Here is a 26161-nt window from a genome sequence, read left to right on the forward strand (position 1 = left end):
ACCATGATGTAAACAGTTTGATATGCAATAATAACAATAATAATAATAATAATATTGCAGACTTAGGCAACCTGTACAAACATTTCAAAACAGAAATTCCTGTTGGAACATTTTTTAAAATTGAATTTTCTGAAACAATTTTGGAAGCCTCAGAGAATATTCTCTGAGATTTTATCTAATTACCATGTTTTACTTTAGGACAATCTTAAAGGACATCAACATAGACTATAGCGATAAGTGAATTTCTTTAGCATGTTATTGTTACAAGATAAAGAGGTACTTGCACTTGTGTTTGTATCTCTAATAAAGCTGGCACAAACAAGAGTGTAAGAAACGAGTTGAGGTGAATTTAATATGTTAATGATTACAACTGTGCCACGTAAAGCAGAATGAAATTAAAGGACATTGTTCTAAAGATGTCCTCCAATTTGTACAAACAGAAAAGATGATGACATATGGAATATAACAGAAAAGAACTAATACCAATATTCAACCGTTAAGCAGTAATTTAGCAAAGCATATATTCATGGCTTATGCCATAGGGTTAAAATAATATCAAATATTTGTTGAGTGATTGGTGTCATAAATAGTTCTAAATGCTTAATGTACATTAGCTCCTTTTTTATAATAATCTTATGAGGCAGGCCTAATTATTATCCCTATTTTACACATACAGAATCAAAAACATATAAAAGGTCAGGCAGCATATTTTAGTCCACACAGCTAAAGAGCCAGAATTTAAAGCAGAGAAAGGTCTTGCTTGTGCTTATAATATTAATAACTATGTTATACCTATACATATATATTAAATTTTATCCAATATTTATAGCAAGCATTGTCATGATCATTCATACTCAATGATAATTGCCAAGAAAGTTTTATTAGTTATATAAGTAAAAATTAAGATTTTTTTCTCACTAATTTTGAAAACAGAAATTATAGCATTTTATTTCAGAGTAAGATGGAAAGATCACAAATGAGAATAGAAATAAATATATTTTGTATTCATAACTTTTGTCAATATATGACCATTCACCAAAAGGTATTAAACAACCCAGTGACTATTTGCTTTTTTGTATTAAAAACCTGGGAAAAAATGAAAGTCAAAGTTCAAAGGGGATCTTTTTCTTTGAGCTTAAAGACCATATAGGATCTTGATTTACTTTATCTTTTAACTAGACAGGTGAACAGCACATTTTGATTTTATATTATGATTTCTTTAAAACATTTGTCATGAATATAAATACTTCATTTTATACCTTTAAATACTTTAAATGAAATATAAATACTTCATTTTATACCTTTAAAACTCACAATAGTATCAGTAATGTTATATATGAACATATACATAAGTGTATATGTCCTGAGTATACCAAAAGCACTTTTATATTCAATTTTTAAATAGTATAAGATACAAATTCTTGCCTTCATATTTTCTTTGTGACTTCATAATATCTTATGAACATTAAAATATCAACTGAAAAATCCACATAACTTCAGAATTGCATTGCTAAAATAAAGACACAGATTCTTGTCGCAATCAAAAAAATAAATTATTAAATGTCTATTTTAAAAAAGAAATCCCCTCTTAGAAAACAATTTGCAATACAAACTTACTGAGGTAATCTTAATTTAAGACCAAATTCCTTTGACAGCTAAATAGTAATTTAATATAATCCAGGATATAATATATAAAAAGAAGCATAATGAAATCCTTACCAATTACTTAATAAAACAATAAGCAATACATCATGATTAGAATTGTTTTGTAGACAATAGGAAATACTACGTTGGTACCCACTAAAAGGAGAGCACATTTAAAAACACTTTTAGAAAAACAGCATAATCAGACAGTAAACGCTATTTTGTTTAAAGTAACCTTGGTCTACATTTTTAAGATTGGCAATATGAGCAACTACAGAATCGTGTAGACCACACATGCTTTCTAAAAATGAGCTACCAGTGTTCAGCATTATGTTTGTGATACATGAAGTTGTTTTCTTTTTCTTTTCCAGAAATTTGCCTGGTTTAGAAACCATAAGTGCTCTCTAAACATATGATAATAGAATTTTAACAAAGGTGCTTAAAATCATTTTCTAGTTTCGTAGCCACTCTGCTCATTATCCATTTTGAGTAACATAAGAGGCCAAAATCTTTTAAACAGTGCCAGTTACTTAGAAATATTTTTAAAGAAAGCATATTGAATGCCAGTTTATTTTTGTCTGAAGAGACGTAATAGCTTTATTTTACTTAGCTGCCTTTTATTGCTTAACTTTTATAAGACATTATAAAATGATTTTATTAAATCATTTATAGGCACATGTCTGCCCTATTAGAGTTAGTCTGAGGAAGGGGGATATGGAACACATGATGTTGAGGGTATTTCTCAACAAGTGATCCATGTCAGCCAATTGAAATATTTGATTCAATCTCTCTTGAAGCTATTGTTTCTTCCAAAGGGCAAATTGCTGTTAAAATGGAGAATTGATGCTTGCTGCTACAGTTAAAATAGTCTGTCCCTCAAGGTTCTTAGGGAAAATAGCTGAAGAATATAGAGTTTAAATGGGTTTTTGTTGTTTCCATTGGAGTCTTAACATTTACTTGCTTTTATTGATCTAAGGCTTATTAAATAAGTCTAGTAACTTAGTATTGTACCGTCTAGTGATTTATGCCTGTAGTCTTTAAATAGTGTGAGAGTCCTTGGAGAATGTTAAGCCCGAAGACTATTAATAATATTCTTATTAATTTTTTTTGTTCTAATCTTTGATGTTTTCTAAATTATAAGAATGATGAGTATTTTAAAATATATAGCTTCATCCTAAAATGCATGATTAGGCATGAATATTCATTTATCTCAAAAAGATATATAAAGTGATGTAAATCAACTTATTTTTGTGGTACATGCTGTTGTTTGGTTATCTTAATGTTCCTTCTTATTTTTTTCCTTGATAACCTTGAGCTTAAGGAAGGAACTATGTGCCACTTTCCTAATCGCCTTACATATAGTGCATGTATTTGCCATCACACAATTAGAAATCTGCTGAGGTTTCTACTTAAGCTGTGTTTTCCTTATAGAAAGAAAATGACATGGATTTTCCCTTATCTTCTCCCCTTTCTACATTAAGGTTAACCTGATACCTGAAACTGAAGCAGCTTCCAGGAAACAAGGAAGCAGCAAACATGTGAAAAATAATCATAGAAATGTTGGTCACAATACTGTCGAGTCACTCAATCAGTAGCAGCCACTGGTTTTGCCTAATTTTATTTTTCTATTATAAAAAGCACCCTGATTTTCTAAGAGGCAACATTAAGGCTTTCTGTTTCTTGCAGTTACAGCAATATTTTTTTTAAGGAAAGGTATTGATTGAAGTTTAGGTGTATCATATACCATAGAGACTACAATGGACATGTGCCAAGAGTAGCTATTTTTTTAACTGTGCAAATTTTATAACTGTAACATGCACATGGGTTCACTGGTTGTGTGACTACAGGAGGACATAAAGGGATTTGGTGACCTTTTTGTACTGTGTGTGGTCTCCACCATGATGCTGCTACTGCTCTCTCTGGTTCTAACTATGTGATGGTATCCCAGACAGTCCCAGCAGCTACAGTCAGATTTAGGGACTATGGCATGAACTTTGGATCAATGGAAAATAAAAGTAGAGGAGAGAGGTCCAGGCAGATAAAGACTTATTTTTATCCCCACACAACAGATTTTTTCAGAGACTCACTATTTCACATTGTCTTCTGAGGTTATCTGTCTACTGAGACTGAGTGAACCACCAACTGTGCTTGTCAGGAACTGAAGCTATTTCAGTAATGCATCTCCTTGTATCCTTGTATTTTCCCAATTTCCTTTCCTGCCTCACTTCCATTATCCATTTATACTGTTGCCCTGTGACCTCAATTCCCAATAAAGTTATAGCCTGCAAATCCTGCCTCGGGACCAATTTTTGTAGATAATCTGAGCTAAGAAAACTAATTTGTGCTTGTAAATTTTTTCTTTCTAAGATAAGACTATTGTATTCACTACAATATGTTGCAACTTTCCCCTCTTTATATCTATTGTAGCAGTGAATTCTCTTCACTCCCTACCCATAATAGCCATTTTATTTATACAAATGTTCTGTGACATTCCTGGAATAATGACTCCATCAGTCTATGGCACTTCCCAACCCTAGTTCTCACCGATTTTAATTCTGAACACTTTCTTTGTTAAAGTTTATAAAGGTTTTGCTAACAGTAGGATCGGATAAATCATTATCCATATTTATTTATTTATTTATTTTTATTGTACTTTAAGTTCTGAGGTACATGTGCAGAATGTGTAAGTTTGTTACATAGGTATAACACATGCCATGGTGGTTTGCTGCATCCATAATCCCATTGTCTATATTAGGTATTTTTCCTAATGCTATCTCTCCCCTAACTCCCCACCCACTGCTATCCCTCCCTTTGCCCCCCACCCCAGACAGGTCCCAGTGTGTGATGTTCCCCTCCCTGTGTCCATGTATTCTCATTGTTTAACACTCACTTATGAGTGAGAACATGCAGTGTTTGGTTTTCTGTTCTTGTGTCAGTTTGCTGAGAATAATAGTTTCTAGCTTTATCCATGTCCCTGCAAAGGACGTCAAGTTATCCTTTTTATGGCTGCATAGTATTCCATAGTGCATATGTGCCACATTTTCTTTATCCAGTCAATCATTGATGGGCATTTGGTTTGATTCCAAGTCTTTGCTATTGTGAACAATGCCACAATAAACATATGTGTTCATGTGTCTTTATAACAGAATGATTTATGCTACTTTGGGTATATACCCAGTAATGGGATTGCTAGGTCAAATGGTATTTCTAGTTCTAGAACCTTGAGAAATTGCCACACTGTCTTCCAAAATGGTCGACCTAATTTACACTCCCACCAACAGCATAAAAGCGTTCCTATTTCTCCATATCCTCTCCAGCATCTTGTCTCCTGATTTTTTAATGATAACCATTTTAACTGGCATGAGATGATATCTCAATGTGGTTTTGATTTGCATTTCTCTAATGACCAATGATGATGAGCTTTTTTTCATATGTTTGTTGGCTGCATAAATGTCTTCTTTTGAGAAGTGTCTGTTCAAATCCATATTTTTAATAGTGTTTTAGATATTCTTAGTTTACTTGGGTTTTATTGCAATATAACAAAAAAATAAAATATTTTTCTTAAAGCTAGCTAGTACTAGCACTTCTGATTTTTCATAAAATAGTTTTCTCTAGCATACCTTATTGTAAGAATACAGAATATAATACACATACAAAATATGTGTTAAGCATTTATTTATGTTATCAGTAAGGATTCTGGCCAAATACAAGACTATTAGTAGTTGCATTTCTGAGGAATCAAAAGTTAAATGCAGATTTTTGACTGCATGGGAGTCAGTTTTCCTACCCCTCCATTGTTCAAGGGTCAACTATGTATAAAAAGAGTGTGTGTGTTTGTGTGTTGTGTGTAATATATAAAATTTCTTAAATTAACAAAATAAATTATAGCATTTATTTCAAAACCATTTTCTTTGACAAGATTGTAAGTTTAAGTCCTTCTTTCTTAAACACAAAATAGTATACTAATTACCATCAAAGTGTTACATAAAAAGTCTCCTAAATGTGTTTCCTTTCTAAATTGTATAGTAGTAATCAGAAAGTAATCAAAAATTTAAAAATGAATTTCCTTAAACAGGTATCAAGCAGTGGGGGAATAATTTAAGGAAGGTTAAGCCTTTTCACATCTTGTAGGAGGTTATGAATAGAAATCTTTTCACAGAGCACAGTTAATTTAATTTGAATTTAAAATCTTGACTCTTTATTGACCCCCTTATTCTAAAACAGATGAACTAAAGACTTGTTGGATATTTTTAAAGTTAATTAGAATCTTGTTTAAACTGCACACCCTCTCCCAGAAGGAAACATTTTACAGGTGTAATAGATAAATTACTATATTTTATAATATAGCAGAAATAGCTTACATATTGTGAATATGTGTAATACGTCAAGTTTCTTGTTCTCATTCCATTTGCCAAGGTAGGAGACCTAATTCTCTAAAATCAAATGAGTCTGGAATGACAAGGTCTTTAACTAGCATCTATAGAATAGAAGGTAAGACACTGGAGAATAGTGTCTATAAAAAAATCAAGACATACAAGGAATCTTAGAATTTATCAAGCCTAAAATTTATCTGACACAAATTTGCTACAATAATCTTTTGAAAGTCTTAATACTATCACATTACGATACTGAGACTTTAAATTCTAATTTGGTGCTATTATAGTTAGATATTAATATTTTTGTACAGTTCTAACATAGTATATTTTTGATAATATTCTTTTCTCCAACCCAAATAGATTAAGTATTTTCTTTTTACATGACAGTCCCATCACATATTTGAAAATTACTGTTTAAAATAATGGCTAATACTGAGTACTTACTAAATGTCAGGCTTGATTCTTAGGGCTTTATCTGAATCACTTCAAGTATTTCTACCTTCTAAAGTAGACGGTGCTGTCAGAAGACAAAGAGGAGGCACAGAAAGGCTAAATCACCCTTCATCTTATCACTAGTAAATGCTGAAGTCAGATTACAATCCACATTATCATTCCTTGCTCTGAGTTCAGCATGAGTTAAGTATGACATTCTAAGTCACCTCTTTCCAATAAATCATTTCCCTTGGGGTTTTTTCTACCTCTCTTGTCTAAAGAAAGTAATATTTTTTTAAAAATATTCAGCAGTTTAATACAAAAAAAAAATTATGTTTACTTTCATTTTCCAATTTACATGTATTCATTAGAAAAAAAAATTTTAAAACAGATAAACCAAACTAAAAACAAACTTTTCTATAATCTCACCACTTCGAAAAAAACCACAATAGTAAAGTGTTGTATATAAAATATTTTGTGCTATTCTATACTAAAAATGATATGTACTACCAATTTATTATCTCTTTACTTTGTCTCTTAAAGCTTCTCCTCACCCTCCAAATAATATTAATTTTACAAAATACTCTGAACATATACATTAAGATATTGTACAAATCTATTTGCATCATTAAAAATAAATAAATCCAACACAATGTCTTATTTTCTGGCACATTTCCATTTGGGAGTTCCTTGTTTCTCTCTTTTGCCTCAAAGCATTTGACTTTCATTATTGAATTAATGTCGCAATACAATGACACCACCCAACTTCTTATCAACTGAGTGCTCTAGTTGACCTTGATAGTTGTATCATTTGAATGTTTTTGTTCTCTACATAATTCACGTTAAAATTTAATTCCTAATGCAATAGTATTGAGAAATAGAGCCTTTGGAAGCTGACTGAATAATAAAGGCTCCACCTTCATGACAGGGAGGTCTTGTAGATGGGTTATCACCCCTTTTGATCTTCTGCCATCTACTAAAGTCCTTCACCAGACACCAGATGCTGGCATCTCAGTCTTGGTTGTTCCAGACTTCACAATTGTAAGAAACAAATTTCTGTTCTTTGCAAATTACCTAGTCTCACAAATTTTGTAATAGCAGCACAAAATAGACTAAGAAAATGTTGGAGAATATGTTGCCATTCTTTATTCAAATATGGCCAAAAATGGTTGGTTGTTTTGACAGCTTTATTGAGTTACTATTCAAATGTCATATAACACCTATTTATGGCATTGAATTTAATAATTTTTAGTGTATCATAGACCTGTGCAGTCATCATGCTAGTCAATGTTACAGCTTTTTTATGGCTACCAAAATAAACCCCATACCCACTAGCTATCACCTCCTTATCCTCTCACTCTACTTCACAGCCCTCAAGCAATCATGAATCTATTTTCTTTTTCTGTAGATTACTCTGTTCTAGACATTACAGAATTGATTTAGGCTTCAGTTAAAGAAGAACCAGCTAGATTTCTAATTTCCAACACTAGGTAATATTGAATATAAGTTAAAAATAAATACTAAATCATAATTAAAATTTATATTTAATTTAAAAAGCATTTCCAGGTAAAAACTTCATTTAATTAGGTTTTTTTGGTTGTTATTGTAGTTATGAAAAGTTAGCTAGCTAGTGAGTAAAAAGGGACAAAATGCAAATCACCATTTATCTACTGTCACCAGCATTTTACAAACTTCTATGTACTGAATATTTTTGTCCCACCAAAATTAATGTTGAAATCCTAGTTCTCAATGTGATAGTATTAGGAGGTGTGGCCTTTCAGAGATGATTAAGTCATGATGCCACAACCCTTTATAAATTACATTAGTACCCAAACAAAAGAAACCCAGAGAACTTTCACTGTCCCATCAAGGTTAAAGCAAGAATAAAATGAATCAGGAAGTTGATACTCAACAGGCAGCAAATTTGCCAGCACCTTGGTCTTGGACTTTCCAACATCTCGACCTGTAAAATTAATATTTTGTTGTTTATAAGTCACCCAGTATATTATATTCTAATTCCCAAACAGACTGAAACATAAAGCATCAGTACAAATATCAACATCTAAGAACTGAAAAAACTTGCAAGCTTTTAACCCAAACTGTAGCACATCTCATTTAGAATATAGAGTTTATTAGCAGAATTTAATGTAAAGGATCAAAGTATTAGTTAAAGAAGAAGAGTTGAATGGTAACATTTTTGCTTTTAGACAATAGTCTAAAAATGATCAAAGTACATGCTGAAGATCCAAAGTGATCTTTAAAACAGATCTATTAGTAACTCTTATTTATTTTCATCTATTATAAAGCCAATTGTTCATGGCAACACAGTTGGCATTGGCTCAAGGGTATTAGTCTCCCTGCCGGGTCACTGTGTTGACAACAATCTCCTGTTGCTTGTCCATTTGCTATGCTGGACAAACCTCCAGGTTCATTTAAAAAAAAAAAAAAAACACCAACAAAGAATGGCAGAAGAAGCAGTTCACTGTAAATACTTAATGATTATTATTACAAGATTTATGAAGATTACTTTCAGATTATAGCATCTGGTATTTTTAAAAATTGTTCCTTTCAATATTTCCATCCTCAAAGAACTAGAATCTTATGACTGAAGGCCATATGATTACTGAATTGGAGCATGCATAAAGAAATATCAAATAATTGTATGCTTTTCTTCCAAAATTTTGAGTCTAAAATTTCAAATAATAATGCTTTGTTCTTATAGAGTATGAATTCCACAAAGACTTTTAAGTTGGGATATTCAGTTATCCATCCTTAATGTAGTGAGACATGCAAAGTACCTGGAGCTATATATACAAAGATAATGTTGAAAGATTTCTATATCACAGCACATAAATATCAAGCTGTTGAGAGTAAATCTCCCTTTTGTGACATGACATATGCTGTAAGAATGATTTTATTTACACATAGCTTTTAGTGACTTTTATCTTCTTGAACTGTACAACAATATGGCATGCCAATGATATTAAGCTAGTAAAATATAGATTTGTTAGAGACGATATTAAATAGTCCTGTCTAGTAAATGTGCTAATATATTTACATTTTAGTTTACAATGTCAATGATAACATTATTTTTATATCTGTAGAAGTGTATTTGTCTCTTTTGTAAAAAATAGAAAGTTAGGTTAATAAGCTCACATAGGACCAATGGCATATAACGGTAATATGTATTTCTATTTTCCTTCTTTGGTCAGTTTTTATTGCATGTAGATGAATTTCAAAATCTTTGTATTTCAAATCTTTGCCACTGCCTAATTCATTGTAAATTGCAAGATAATGTTTCTGAAAGTAAAGAAAGAGTAATCATCTACAAAAAAAATCTGTAATGTGTCAGAGATTCCTTCCTCTTCCTTTAGAAGAATATGCTAGAATATTGAGGTAAAGCATATATTTAAAAATTCCCTATGTTGTCTCCTATGTCACTTAAATATTATGTAAAATAAACACTCAATATATTCTCAGAAATCATTTTCTCTTTATAGTCACATATATTGACTCAATGAAATTAAAAAGTATTATATGAAAAAGTGTTTGTTATTGGCTAGGCTTATTCAGTGTTTCTGAAAGAGTTTAACATGTATTTACCTTATAGGATAGAAACAATAGTTTGGCATGCAAAGTAAGAAAATGCCTTAACACTGAAACTAATTAACAATAGTAACAAAACTAATAATTATACTAGAAAATTAACATTTATAAGAGCTTAAATATACTAGGCATTTTCAAAGTCATTTGAAGATACAAGGAATATTCTATTATAGCCTAATTCAGTAATGCTAGGTTAATATATAGTCTTTTAAGGGTTAACAAAAAGGAAAATTCAGCACTGACTGTACATGTAGCAAACAGAAAAGAGGTAATAAAAATCCAGAATAGAGTAATAAAATTAAAATTTAACATTTATTTTAGATGATTATATATTATAAACTCACCAATTAAGATAAATAGGTTAGAAAATAACCAAACTATTCTGGGGGAGAATCCAAAGAAAATTGAAATGCTATATAATAGGTAAACATCTGAAGTCACATGACTGAGAACTATTAAAAGCACAAATTAATGCTCAGACCAACCAGTTACATGTATATGAAAATAAGAATCAATTATATTACAAATTTTAAGTACAAAGAAAAAATATATAAATCATGCAATTGTAAATTCTGCTTTCTGTTTGTTTTCAGCATTATGGGCCTTCCTAGTATAATTCAAATAGATCTTGAAAAAATATTAATGAAAACAATATAAAAACAAATATTCCACCATACTTCAATAAATCAACCCACAAAAATACAAAATTTAAAAAATTCACATTGCTTCGGAGGTATTTTTGGAGCTAGAAAACTTAAGAAAAATATATCTATGATCAGAGAACAATAAAAATTATCTGAAACCTGAGTAAGGTCAATGGAAATATGTAATATTAAAGATGGACTTGTTGTGAAATCAAAGGCAAACAGTAGCACTGGAATTTGCAGAATATACTTTGTGCTCTGGAAGAGTAAGAAAATGGTATTAAGTACAAGAAATGATAACACGGATTAACAATAAAGACATTTTTGTCTTACTCTCTGAATCTCTTTAAAATATAATTGATTTTTAAAGCAATAATACAAACAATATCTTATGGAGTTTGTAACACATTAATAATAAAATGCATGATATCCATAGCCTAAAACCAGGTGGTTAAAGATGAAATATAATACTGTAAGAATTTTGAACTAGTTGAAATGATATAATATCATTTGCAAGCAGACTCATAAATTATATGTATATATGGTAAATCCTAAAACAAGTACTTAAAGTACATAAAGTTGTACAGCTAATTAGTCAACGAAAGAGATAATGTGAGATAATAAAAATATTAAATTAGACCAGGTGTAGTGGCTCACGCCTACAATCTCAACATTTTGAGAGGCTGAGGAAGGTAGATTACTTGAGCCTAGGACTTCCAGAACAGTCTGGGCAACATGGCAAAACCCAAGCTCTACCAAATATACAAAAATTAATCAAGCGTGATGGCATGCCTATCGTCCCAGCTACTTGATAGACTGAAGTGGGAGGATCAATTGATCCTGGGAGGTAGAAGCTGCAGTGAGTTTGATCACAACACTGTACTCCAGCCTGGGCAACAGACTGAGACCCTGTCTCACAAAAAATAAAAATAAAAACAAAAAGATAAATAAAATGAAATATCAGTAACAAAATAAAAAATAATATGATAAAAATAAATTAATTTAGAAGTAGGTAGTAAAAGAGGAAGGAAGGGACTAAAAATGGAAGAAACAAGTATAACCCCAATAGCAAAATGCATGATATAAATCTATTCATAAGAAAGTCACATCAAGTTTAAATGGTTTAAATAGCTATTGCACAGAAAGAGATTGTCAGACCTAAATGCATATACAAATACACTATGTTCATAATATGTTTAATGTCAGTCCTTCCAAAACTGATCTATAGATTCAACAAAATGCCAATGAAAAAAATCTCAGGAGCTCTTTTTTTGTGTGTAATCAGCTGATTTAAAAATTTTTATGAAAATGAAAAAATTTAGACTATCCATAACAGCTTTGAAAAAAAAAGAACAAAATTCAAAGACTTATAATACTTTAAACATTATTATAAAGTTACAGTAATTAATAGAGTATGACATTAACATCAAGATGCACAAATGAATCAATGGAACAGTCTGGAAAGTGTATTTCTTATACCCATGCATATCTAAGCAATTGATTTTTGACAAAAGTACAAAAGGAATTCAGTGGAAAAAGAATATCTTTTTCAATAAATGGTACTGAAATTAATATATCTATATGCTAAAATGTTAAGAATCTTAAATCCATATGTCATGGCATAACAAAAATTATCTGAAAATGGATCATAGGCCTAAATGTAAAGCCTAAAACTAGGAAAAGTTTATAATGAAATATAGAAAAAAAATCTTTGTGACTTTGGCATAATTTACTAAAAATTAAGTAAATAATCAATATTAAAAACTTTGGCTCTTCTAAAGATACTGTTAACAGAATCAAAATACAAGTCACAGACTGGGAGATTTATAATATCTCTCATAAAGAACTTCTATCCAGAATTTATAACACATTCTCAAAACAATAATAAGAAAACAAAATCCGTGAATAGAATGGGCAGATTTGAACAGATACTTTTCTAGGAAAATATACAGATCACAAATATATGCATAAAAAGTTGCCAGTATTATTACCTATTAGGTAAATGTCAATGTAAATTAAAATCATGGTGAATTTTATTGAAATGTTTTTAGAAATACATCATTGACAAGAATATGGAGCAAATGAGTCTTGTGCTTTCCTAGCGTGAATGCAGAATAGCATTACCATTTGAGAAATTGTCCGTTTCTTATAATGTTAAAAATGTATCTACCATGTGATTCAACTATTTTACCACTAAGTGTTTACCCAAAATAAATAAAAACATATGCTCATACAAATACTCCTATATGAATGTTCATTAACAAAATTATTTTAATAGCCAACATGGGAAACCACCTAAATATCCACCAACAAGGGGGAGAATTCTTGGAGAGAGAACTTCAACAAAATTTTTCTTTTTGACAGAGACTTGGATATAATACTTTTGCCCCTTCATAGTGTCTTTTATTCAAGGGGAGCAGATTTGGCAATCAATCAAATATTTGCAAGCTTGATATTCATAAGGGTTGCCTTTATTATGTGCTAGGATCTGTTTGTTGTCAGTCAGAGAGAAATGCACACTCTTCTATTCCCTGATTAAGGAAGAGAGTCAAAGTTTTCCGAGTGTTTCAGGATGTCTGGGCACCATGGAGTGGAAGACTCTGTCAGGATTCTATTAGGATTGCTATCCAATTAACTGAATGTTCTAGGTCAACTTTTAGCTAGTCATGGGGCATACAACTGAATTCTTCTCGGCTGCTTCTTCTGCCTATAGTGGACAAGGTGATGCAGGCCTGCTTAATTTATCTAGGCAGCTGTTTGGGTTACTGAACTTTATATATATAGACTATATTTGTAAATTTTTCAGTTCTTTCTTCATTCTCCTTCTTTCTCTCTCCTTTCCCTGACCACACAGGCTCAGGAATAAGATTTAAGTTGGAATTAGCCTTTAGTTTTTAGCAGAATGTAAGGTGCTTGCTAATTACCTGTGCTTCTTTCAAAACCCTGGAGGATCAAATGTTTATTGAATTGCTCAGGTTATTCCAAGAAGTAATTGGAAGGATGTGGAATCAGAATTATTTTATTTCTTTATGCTTGTAGTTACACAGATGAATTTTATTGTGTTATAATGTGTTTATTGTGTTATAATGTGTTTATAATGTTAATGAAGATGCCCATTTGACAGAATTTTTTAGTTGATGTAAATGTTAGTGAGTTTTACTTTATGAAGGTTTATATTTTACAAAATATAAAAATGCATCATCTCTTCATATTTTAAAAGAATAACATTTTTTACTATTCTAAGACATTTGTTATTGTTTATTCATAGTTTAAATTTAAACTACTTTATTAAAAAGTCAAATATTATTATTACTATTATTATTTTGAGACAGGGTCACACTTTGTCACCCAGATTAGAGTGCAGTGGTGTGATCTCAGCTAGCTGCAACCTCTGCCTCCCAGGCTCAAGAGATCCTCCAACCTCAGCCTCCTGAGTAGCTGGGATTACAGGTATGCACCACCACGCATGGTTAATTTTTTATATTTTTGATAAAGACAGGGTTTCACCATGTTTCTCAGGCTGTTATCAAATTCCTGAGCTCAGATGATCCACCTGCTTCAGCCTCCCAAAATGTTGGGATTACAGGTGTGAGCCACCATACCTGGCCTAGAAAAGACAAATATTATTTTTTAAATGACTACACCTGTGTTGTATTTGAAGCAATAAAATATTTGAAGCATTTAAAAGCACATTATCATCTCCCTTTCTAATACACATTGCAAATAGTTTTGATATTTCTAAAACTTTATTCAAATGTGATTATAACTAACTCTCAAAAATATTCACATATGCATAAGAAAAGTAAATATATAAAAAATTTTAATGGTATTATTTCTAAAATGTTATATTTGCCTTTTGAATACACTGGAAATGCATTTTAGGCTACAAGAAACACTGAACATGGAAAATTCAATGTCAAGAAAGAATAATGGAATTCAATTATTTGTCTTATGAGGCTTTCAGTATTATCCAGATTTCCCATCTTAACATTTGCCTAAATTTCCTCTTACTATTTCCAGATTGATATTAAAGACTTACTGATGGATAGATAATGCAGTTACATTCTCTAAAACTTTGTTCAAGCTAAAGAGATCAAGTCTATGCAAACTCTTCTGCCTAAAAAGAAATATATTGTATGGTTTGGTTACAGAGGCACGACATGTGGAAAGTGCTATAGAATAATTATCTCATAATTGGTTTCCCAATTATTACTGAAAACCATGAAGAGCAAGTAGAGCACTGAGTCTCATAGTAGATAAATGCTGTTTTGAAAAATAATGACAACTGTAGCAACAAACTTTATGTAGTTTGCCTGTTTTATTATGTTAAACAGCACTAGCTATGGCAAGATGTCACTGTCTCCTAGGAATAGTAATTATGGGATCATTATCTTTACTAATAATTCCTTTTATGTGTAGTTTCATAATATAATTTTCATAGGGCCTCTTGCTCATCCTTATACTTTCATGCAGAATATTTTTCACAATATTGCATGGAATTTAAATGTTTGATCAAGGAGGTAAAATGTACTTTAAAAATAATTGTGAGGTATGTTAAAATGTTTCAATTCAAAATCAAATCCATATATTAATTTTGAAATATATTTATGCTATATCTAAATTATATAAAACATTGTATTTCTCTGAACAGCTTGTTGACATGCTTCAGTACAAATAGTTACTGAGTTTGTCATCAGATGCTTGTGTCCATGTTAGACCACATATGGTGGTTCAATTTTTTTATAATTTAAGGAAACTATCCAAACTTCAAAATTGCAAAATGAAAAAAATAAAAGAAAAAAGACAAGGTTAAACATTATGTTTATGTGCTTATTTGTGTGTAAGTGATTTCTGAATATTTTCCAATGGCTACATTTTCATAAACCTGTAAATTAGAATTACCATCATAATATTTACCAAGAAAAATTAGTATCATGATCCTTCCTTGTATATCAGAGTTCTTCCTTACCACATTATGAAATTAATGATAGCTGTATAATAAGAGAAAGTAAAGTCTAAAGTCCAAAAGAAACAAAAACTACATTGATCTATTTATATACTTCAGTAATCAGCCAAACATTTATAACAATATTTATTTTGGAAAAGAAATAACTATTTAAATCCTACTTTTGACCTGAGAGTTCCAAGGTCAAAGCATCTGGGGTTTTAAAATAGCATTTGAATCTGTCTAGGCCACCACCTAAATGCCAATGCCTGAACCACAGAGATAAGTTTTATCTCAGGCATACATTTTCCTGACAATATATTTAATATATAAATAATAAAACACTTCAGCATATCAACAAGAAAAATGCAACAATCTCAAAAGTCAAATAATAATATGAGTTAGAAATTAGCAGAAAAGGAAACCCCAAAGACTCACAAAGATAGGAATAAGTTTTCAGACATGATTAATTTTAAAATTCAAATTGAAACAACAATAAAATAATAACTTGACATCTTTTGCCCTGGAAAACACTTAAAAACCTGGTAATGCCAAGATTTTGTAGAAATAGAGGGAAATAGAAAGCTTCATGCACTTTTGGTAGCAGTGCCACCAGCTATAAAATTCAAGAGTGCAATTTGGCACTCTGAATGTACATTGTTTTTAAAAAAATTTCCCAGAGGTCTATTAGGAGAACATAAAATAGATATTCAATAAAAAATATTTTATAGAGAGTATTCATTGAAGACAATAAAAAGGAGATTGTCTAAGTTAAATGTGATATATTCATATCCTGGAATATGTATATTCTGTACATATGTATTTCTGTACAGTGTACCAGAAAGAAATGAACTGGCTATATCACATGTAAAGGTAATTTAAAGAATGCTGAAATATGAGGTTATATAATTTAATAGCGTTTATATAAAGATTCTTTGCACAGAAATTATCCACATGTGCAAAAAATCATTTATACATTAGAAAGATATTTTTAGAAAATATGATTTGGTCTTTACTTTCTCTTATTTTATAAAAATATTATTGCAAAGTGTGAATAAATAGGGATAATTAAAGCAAGAGAAAACAAGAAAGATGCCCTATATGGATCAAAAAGAATAATAAATTTTGAAATGTATAAATATTTCTTCAGTTCTCTGCTCCATGCAGAGAGTAGGGATGTGAATAAAAGAATGAATGCATATAATTGAGTTGGGATTTTCACATAATTGATGAATGACCTGAATATTTATATTCAGAAAGTGCAACTTCTCTCAATTAGAATTAATAAAAAGAAACTTACCTGCAAATATTGTAGTCAAACTGTAGACCACTAATGAAAAACAAAGATCTCAAAAGCAAGTCATGGAAAAAATGAATTTTTAAAAAAAGTCTCTAAGATTCACACTAGACCTCTTAGCAAAAGGCCAGTGGAATGATATTTCATGGTGGTGAGAGAAAATATCTACAAACCAGAATGGCATGGCTGCCTCAATAATAACTCACTGCCACTTCCAATTATCTTTTGCCTGGCAGGTCGCCAACACCTCCCCAACATACATACTAGTACAAAATCATTTTCAGCTTTTCCCCCAGAGTATATCAGTAAACAACCAATTTCTAAAATAAAATAAGAAAAACACTCAGAGATATCTCTTAAAATAAATAAATGCTATGTGAGAAATTTGCTATTTAAATAATGTCAAAACTGGAAGCCACACAGGAAAGTGAATCAAACCAGACTGTAGCATGAACAAGAAGCCTTTGACTCTTCCCCACACAACCCTAGAGGGATACAACTGAGGAGGCTGTTTATCTGAAGCCAGGATCCTGGGCCACTCCACAGGAAGCTGGAAACTCAACATACCTGCCTGACTGAAGTTTAAACCGAGAAAGTAAGAATTTTCAGGTTGAAGTCATCATACATGTATATAAAACCAGGAAACTGTTGAGAACGTTTTTTAATCATTATTTTTCAATGTCTTATTCATAATGTATGCTGTTGTGAATCTAAGTATTTAAAAAACAGATACAGATTTTTTTCTGCATGAAACCATAGACATTTCAGGTTTACAATTTTTCAAAGTTGGTTTAAATAAAATTTGTAAATCTACCTCTGTTCTATTCTAAATTTCACGCCTAGAAAAATCATGGAAAATTACCTCTGTAAAGGGCCAGATTGTAAATATCTGCAGCTTTGTGGGAGATACAATATCTGTTGCTAGTAATCACACTTGCTATTGCGGGATGAAACAGCATAGACAATATGTAATTTATGGACAGAATCAGGTTTGCCTTGCAAGGGGATAAGATTTAGCTTATTCACTATAGTTTGCCAATCTCAGTTTTATAGTAAATCTTCATTCTAATGATGGCTTCACATGTTCATCAAGCATTATAAAACCAAATTATATGCTTTAAAAAGATGTGGACCACTGAAGATAAAGACTTATTTCTTCAAAATGGTAAAATCTTTAAAACAATGGAAATCTTATAATCATTGGGCAACTCACATTTCTGGAACTTGATTTTATAAATCTCTCAAGTGAATATGAAAACATTCAAATATGTTCCAATTTTTCTACAAATAGAAAAATTCAGACAAAGTTATACTTAAATATTAAGTAACATTTCTAGTTATAAGATCCTTTGATTTGGAATTAATGTTATGTTTCCATCTGCCTGTGAAATTGATAACCTGGAAATTAATTGAACTAAAGAAGAATGAAGGGAATAATGAAATAGGGAGAAAAGGTTAAGAGTAAAGGAGGAAGGAAAATTATAATTGAATTGGAATGTAAATATCTGATTTGGGAAGTTTCAGATTTTCCAAGTTTCTTGCCTTAACTTTTGACCTATTCGTCATTATCCTCCTCACACTGAAGTTAATGACTGTTACCTAGACTCATGAATGAGTTGTCCTAATTCAAAACTTTTCTGAATCAAAGGAGAGAAAAAAGGTGTAAGTGATATGATTTATACTAGTTAAATAAAGAAAAAAAAGCAAGAAAGAGAAAGAAGAAAGGAGGAAAAAGGAAAGGAAGGAAGGAGCAAAGGAGAGAAGAGAGAAAAAGAAGGAAGGAATGCATAATGATCTAATGAAATAAATTCTAATACTTTATTAAGTGACTTTAAGAAGACTGAAATAGAAAATGCTAACGTATTTATCAATATGAAGAATAAATATGATTAATGTCAGCTGCCTCCATATTAATCTTTACATTTGATTCAATTCCATTGAAAATTGCAATAGAGCCCTTCATAGAACTTCAACATTTTGATCTTAGGTTTTATAAAGAAAAATTAAGGACTAAAATCCGGACATCTTAAAATAAGAGCCAAATGGAGGGACTTAACAAGCCTTATTGTAAAGTTATAATAAATAATACCAGGTAGGATTAGAAGGGGATAAACAAATGGTCAATAAAAGACAATTAAGCACTCTGTCAAATAAATACATCTGAGGTGACATGAAATCACTGATGAGCAGATGCAGATGCAAAAATTGGCCAATTACATGGAAAAACAAAATGTAATACTTAACTCATAGCCATACACGAAAAGTGTTTTGAAATAAGGTAAAAACTTAGATGTGAAAAGCTAAACTTTAAATTTTAGAAACAAATATAGAAGAGTATATTTATGCCCTTGGTTTAGAGATAGATTTCTTAAGTAAACCACAGAGGTACAAGTGTGAAAGCATCAAAAGGCTTATATTTTTGGTAACATAACAATTATATATTCTCTTAAAATTAAAATCTCTTCAGCCTCACGGTATTAAATGAAAAGTCTATTACTTAGGTTATGTAAAATTTCTAGAAATCTATACATAGAGACAGAATGAACAAATCCAATACATCATTCATAGGAGAGTAAAAACAAATCATCATACATACTTTTTAGAGCACTTAACCTAACCATCATCTAAGAAAATAAAATCCGTATCTATTTAAAAAAAAACACACATAATTTATCCACACTGTCAGACAAAAGGAAGAACAATAGGAACTCTTAAACACTGCTGGCTGAGATGAATATTGGTACAATCACTCTGGAGTGCTATTTGGCAATATGAGTGGAGTTGAAAATGAAGATACGCATACAATATAAACATAAAGGTTTCTATTCATAAGTCTTGAGTAACACCTGCAAAAAAAGAAGTTCATGGATCAGTGTCTATATTAGCAAAAATGTAAGAAAAAATTCCAAAAGTCTGTTGATGAGAGGATAATGATTTATTTTAGAAAACAGAATACTATCCAGCATTGAAAATAAGCAAATGTTAACTGCATTTTTCAACCTGGATAAATCTCACAACAGAAGTAAATGTTAGCCACATTTACATACAAAAATAAGTAAATGTTAGCTACGTTTATCAGCAAGGATGACTCTCACAACATAATGGATATCTAAATATATAGATACATATGTACATAGAAAAAGAGAGCAAAATACCCATTGTATAAAATTAAATGTGGGTAAATATTCTTATTTTGAAATATATTAATATATATTGACAGTATAAAATATATACACAATATGTGAATAATAATAAGCCAAGTGATATGACCACTGATGTTGGTTATATTTTTGATATCTCATTGGGATTTCTAAATCTTTTAAATTAAAAAAATAAATTATGTTATTTTAGTCACTTTCTCTGCTTAATAGCCACAGTACAAACCCTCTTCCTACTCTCATGCCACAAATATAAGCATTTCCCATTTCGTTTTGCCAAGCTTTTCTCTTTTATATTCTGTAGCAATAACATCTGCTCCCAGTGTGTCAGCTTTCAGTTTTATGAAAATATCTTTCAAACTTACATCTCCAGTCTAAACCACTCCCTCAGTAATTCTGCATGTTCAATTTCCTGTTGGGTACTACCAGCTGGGTGTCCTACTAGCAACTAGGAGTATTTTATTGCATGCAGATCAAACAAGGTTTAAGTAAAGCTCATTGAACATTACTACAATTAGCAAACAAGAATGTGTCATCTTTGTTCTGTGCATTCTCCTGTAGCTGTATTGATTTAGAACCTTGCTCATAATCTCTACATGTATTTATTAATCCTTTACCAGACTCCAAAATCATGGGAAGGATCTCTTATAACAAAGAAATGGGATAAAATAAGTTCATGTTCCAAATGGCCTAAAACAATTTCATTAAATATTTGTTTATTTGAAAGAATACGAACTGTATATATATTTTTTATATATTATAGTATCCTGACTTGAATGTCATCAAGCAGGGAACAGCTGAACATATTTGCATTCTTTTGGTTTCCCTGATTTTCTCTGTTTTGAACTTCAGTCTTTTAGAGTTGATCCCCAGCAAGATAAAAACAAAAGCAAAATGCTTCACTTGATCTTGTTTCCCCAGCACGCTAATGCCCATCACTTTTCATCCTTGTTTTTCTTCTACACTTACTGCTCTGCTTCCTCTGAAAATATTCAGTTCTTAACCGATTGAATTCTCATTTCTGCCATTCACCCATGTATTATACTTTATCTGGTCCTTTAAATCTGTAATAATTTCAAAATTCAAAATTCAATTGTTTCTTTTGAATGTACATTTTATTCAGCCTGTTTATTGAATATAATGCCAATAACTATATATTTTTAAAAACACTTTGTATTTACCATTTTTTTCTTTTTTTTTTTGTATTACTCTTTTATTCTATAAATACTCCTGCTCTGTATATTTTTCTGTTTGTCTTATTCTGCCAGTTTCTAAAATATTGTCTCTCAGATAGACTTAAAATTTAGGGGGATTTTAATTATTTTTCCCTGGGACTTAATATTAAGAGTATTGTAATAAAAATACATTTATTTATATGTTTTGAGGAACCATGTATGGAAAGAGACTTATTTGCAGACTATTTTAGATACCTTAACATTTTGCATAAATATCAACATAAAAATTAATCCGAAACAGAGGAGAATGGAATCTTGTATGTCACACTAAAGGAAGAGACCTATGCCTTCTGAGTATATTTCACTATTACTGTACATTGTTGTGAAAGTCTTCCTCTTTCCACTCTTTTTTCCTAGTCATCTTTCTGTAATAATGCTTTTTGTTGGTAGCTGCACTCCTCAATTCTTCCCTTGGGAGCTGCTATCTCTATTAAAGAAAAATAGAATCCCAGTCTCCTGGCAACCTTTGTTTAAGATAAAGTTTGGAAGGAGATAGATGACTTAAAGAACAAACATTTTAGTTTTAGTTAGAATTTTTAGGAACTATCTAGGTCTAGGGCAGTCTTTCCAGCTCAGGAAACATTTTCAAAATAATAGATGGCCTCAGGACAAAGATCAAAGAAATCCGGAATACTGCCAGTAAAACATGGCCTCTGGGAATCCAGGGTATGGAAGAAAGCCTGTTGTTAAGACCTCAGAAAGTTATAAAGCAGTTTCTCAAATGCCTTCTAAGTTCAACAAAAAAATTCCCCAAGAATCTAAGAGCATATCCCATTGACCCTCTTGGCTAGACAACAATGCTTCTAAATTCTTGAAAGCATTGTTACACCACTTCTTTACAAGGGTCTAAAAAAAAGAAGGCTTATCTTCAAGATAATTGCAGGTGTGGATTCTGTCTAAAGGAATGAAATATAAACCAATAGATAAGAAATTTGTAGCTAAGGACAATCATTGTTAGGGATGGGACCCTAATCAAGAAACTGGCAACACATGGCCAACTGTTTTAGAATGCGAAAGACTGGTGATTGAATGCTTGCTGCTCCCCTGCTAGTTTTGGGATGTTTATTACAGGTATTCTATACCCAGATTACCATTTTACGTTAAATGTGTATGGGAGAAATTATCTGCCTCTTTTCTCCTAGAAACCAAAGAAACCATATTTAAGTAACTAAACCAAAGATGCACATCTCTACTGTGCTCCTTCTGAATTTTGGACCTGTGAATTCATGAAGATAAAATAGTTTTTGTTGTATGCCACTAAATTCTCAGAATGGTTGTTATGAAGCAAGTGTTAAAGACACTTACATATCTTCTGTTCTATTTTCAGATTTCCTCCACAATCATAGATGAAGAGGACAGGAAAAGGGAGAAGAAAACATTTTAAAAGGCCATGTGGATGAAAAGGTCTTAAAGCAGAATTCACTCACCATTTCAAGACATGCAAACAAGACCAGAAACAAATAAGGACCGATGAGGAAGAGAGTAAATAACATTTTTCTAGTACATTTCCAATGTTGATGCTTTATATAACACACCATTAATTAAAATAATAGCCCTGAGATAGAGACATTATGTTCCCCCATTATAGATAAGGTAATGTAGGTTTGTAGAAGTGTCAAAACCAGTTTACTAGTATAGACATATTTGACTATAAAGTTTTGACTATTTCACTTTACCAAAATATTAACATTCAGGCAGCAGCTTGCCAAATATATCACTGAGTCTATGGGAATTCTCTGTCAGTAAGAAAACTGAACTTCCTGGAAAAAAAAAAAATCTCTTCTATCTGTCAACATGGAGAGGTAACCTTAGGGAGAAGTAACTTAAGGATGACAAACCTGAAACCTTCTGCACTGTCAGAAGTATGGTTCCCATAGGACGTCATACACAGAGGGTAGAAGCCAGTAATAATGCCAAGCCTCTGATTTTATTTTTGAGGTAGCAAAGTTGGATTGCTCAGGTTGTTGTTGTTGATTATCTCTTTATGTCTCAAATTTTAACTCAGTATTTGTCAATGTCATGTCATAGAGGCTATTCTCCTAATTATATTGCACCAGGGATCAGTTCTAGGACGCATCATTCATTATTTTTATTTTAATTATATGATAATTAAAATTATTGTTATACTATATTTTCTTATAATTGAGGCAGGATTTTTGCTCCTTAGCTCAGCTAAAACCTGGGTTCTTGTCACACGAACAGAAAAAGTTAGGTACGCAGACACATTAAAAGGTGAGGAGAGCAAAATTTATTAAAAGAAAGCTCTCAGTGAAAAAAAAGGAGTCCTGCCAATAGAGTCTCACCTCACAGATTGAATACGAGGTCACTAGACACATGAGCTGAAGAGACCAGGCTCCATCCCAGTGCACAAGGCACGAACTTCCCAGTGTCTCCACCCTACTCTCCTGTGTGCAGGTGGGTACCCTAGTTCATTGTGGAGATGCCCAAACAAGGCCCTGTAAACACTTGTGTGGTGGGTCAGAGATTCTCCAGGGACTCTCCCCTTTAACTGCCTCCTACATTTATCATTTCTCTCTCTAAAGAAGTACATCTAACTGCCATTAGAATAAGGATAAGGATGAGTACAAAGGCTGATCTTAACTGTTTTCTGCTGGCATGGGGTGCTATTTTGGGAAAATGGCAGTCAGATCTCCCTGAGAGGCCTGTCTAACAGTTTCCAACAAAAGGGACAATCCACTGAGGTTCTGATTGCATGACTGTTTGGAGTTTAATGGCCTGAAGGCAAAAAGAGACAAAATGGGTTATTAGAAAATATGGGGTTAGGACAGTTCTTAAATCCTTAGGATTTTTACCATTTTGCACAGGGAGAAGGAGACCAAAAGCCCGACTGGTAAAAACTTTATCCTTTTGCCAGCATATCAGACTTCTGGGTTTCCTTCCCCCAAGCTGTATCCTAGGCCAAACAGTTTAAGGTTTAGGAAATAAACTTTTCCCAATTTGGAGTATGAATCCAAAGGGAGTGTCTCATGCTACAGAGACACAATTTCGTATCATTGAAGAGAGGACAGAGGTGAAAAAAGGGAAAAAAAGGCACTTTTTTCAAAGGAGTCCTAGAGTTTCAGGATGCATTTTTAAAAAGTACAAACTGAAGATGAATGGCTACTCATCTAGTTGAGGAAAGGAGACATCCCAGGTTCCCTTCTCTTCCTGGCAAATGCCCCAGGTAAATGAGGGAGTGAAAATAAGGTGTCTCTCTTTCTTTCCTTCATCCCTGATTCCCAGTAACCACAACAAGGTACTGCCCATGGTGTCAAAGTGGCTTCCACCCATGTTAACGGGGGTACCTAGGGGTTGGAAATATGTACTTTTACCCACATACATCCTATCTCCCTTGCTGTCAGTAGCCTTCAAATTTCCTATATTTCATTTATGCCATGTATACTAACATGAACTTTATCCATGAAACAAGAAGCTTGTATTAATTAGCAGGAATTAATCTTGTCCACCTGCACTCTACCTTTTAACTTCCATTATCATCTGCCTCTAGATTCCTCAGATCAAGTTTTTTTGTTTTTTTGTTTTTTGTTTGTTTGTTTGTTTGTTTGTTTTACCTTAGGGCTTTGACCCAAAGCTTGGAATTGAGTTTGGGACAAAAATATGTCTCAGGGGAAGTTGCATAGACTCTTTTATCATAAGCCAAATGCTAAGGCAAAGCTGTGGAATTGAGTCCTCCTCCAACAAGGGAGAGAAAAGGATGTCTTTGATACACCCAGATAACTGGTGGCTATAGTTATGCTTGCTAAGATTTGAGTCCACAGGGCTTGGCTTTGGTTAACTCCCTTGCTCTTACTTTCTCAAAAAGGAAACCTCTAGGTGATGGGCACCCTATTTATTCCCATTACCTGGTAGGATTTTCAGGATAATTGCTCAGAACTAGAATGTCAATCCTGGTTTTTACATTACCTATCCCTTTTGTTCCTTCTGAGCTGAAGTTGGAAATTGCTGGTTGGTTCACAGGTGTAGACATGGTTAGTGCAAAATGTAAGCAAAAAATTAAAGACAACTAATGAGTCTAGAATTTAATGACAAATATATGAAATGTCTTTAAATATAATTTCTCTCTCTCTCTCCATAATGATTTTTTTGTTAAAAAAATCATTATAGGACTGAGAAGTTTGAGAAATAGACTTTAGTTTTATACTTGACCTGGTTACTAGCATAGTGTGCAGCATGAATAATCGTGTTTACATAGGCCTTTGGATTAGCTTTGATGGAATTCTGTTCCACAAGGCATCCCAGATAGGACTTTCTAATGCTAAACCCAGCCTTGGGTTTGCACCCTCAAATCCCTGTGAGATGGGTAAACTTCTCTCTTCTTGAAGTCCCAGGAGCATGAGGTTCCTGGCCCGGTTAGAAAGTGACATTCTTTACTTACTACAAGTTAGGAATCCTGTATGGGACTGTGAAGAAAAGGTATGAAACGAGTTTTCCAAAGGGACTTTTATTGCCTTTACCTGTCGAGCTTGACTCCCTAAAGAGAGGCATACCCTTCCAGTTAAAGCCTTTTTAAAACAACCAATTTCTCTAATTGCATCTCATTGCAAAAGAAAATGGATTTTTATTGCACTGATGAAAAAAATTATATTGTCATGAGTTAAGAATACCCACAGCTAGTTTTCAAATTTTGGAGAAGCCAGGAAGAGAAAGAGAGACAAATATGCTCTAAATTTTGTTCATAGAAGTACACATTATCCAATTATTAAAGGCTGTAAATAGCTCAATATAAGTTTCCTTGTTCCAAGAATAGTCAAAAAGATTACTTCAGTTTTCTATTAATTCAGTCCTTTCAGTTAACTCTTGTTT

General features: G+C 32.0%; 1 pseudogene; it reads right to left on the reverse strand.

Moving 5' to 3' along the window:
* LOC105730510 (COP9 signalosome complex subunit 4-like) overlaps positions 1-25325 on the reverse strand; it is a 40705-nt pseudogene extending 15380 nt beyond the window's left edge.
* Positions 25326-26161: the final 836 nt, after the last annotated feature.

Source organism: Aotus nancymaae, unplaced genomic scaffold (genome assembly GCF_030222135.1).
Source record: "Aotus nancymaae isolate 86718 unplaced genomic scaffold, 86718_ANA_hifiasm-v0.15.2.pri h1tg000040l, whole genome shotgun sequence".
Taxonomy (NCBI): domain Eukaryota; kingdom Metazoa; phylum Chordata; class Mammalia; order Primates; family Aotidae; genus Aotus; species Aotus nancymaae.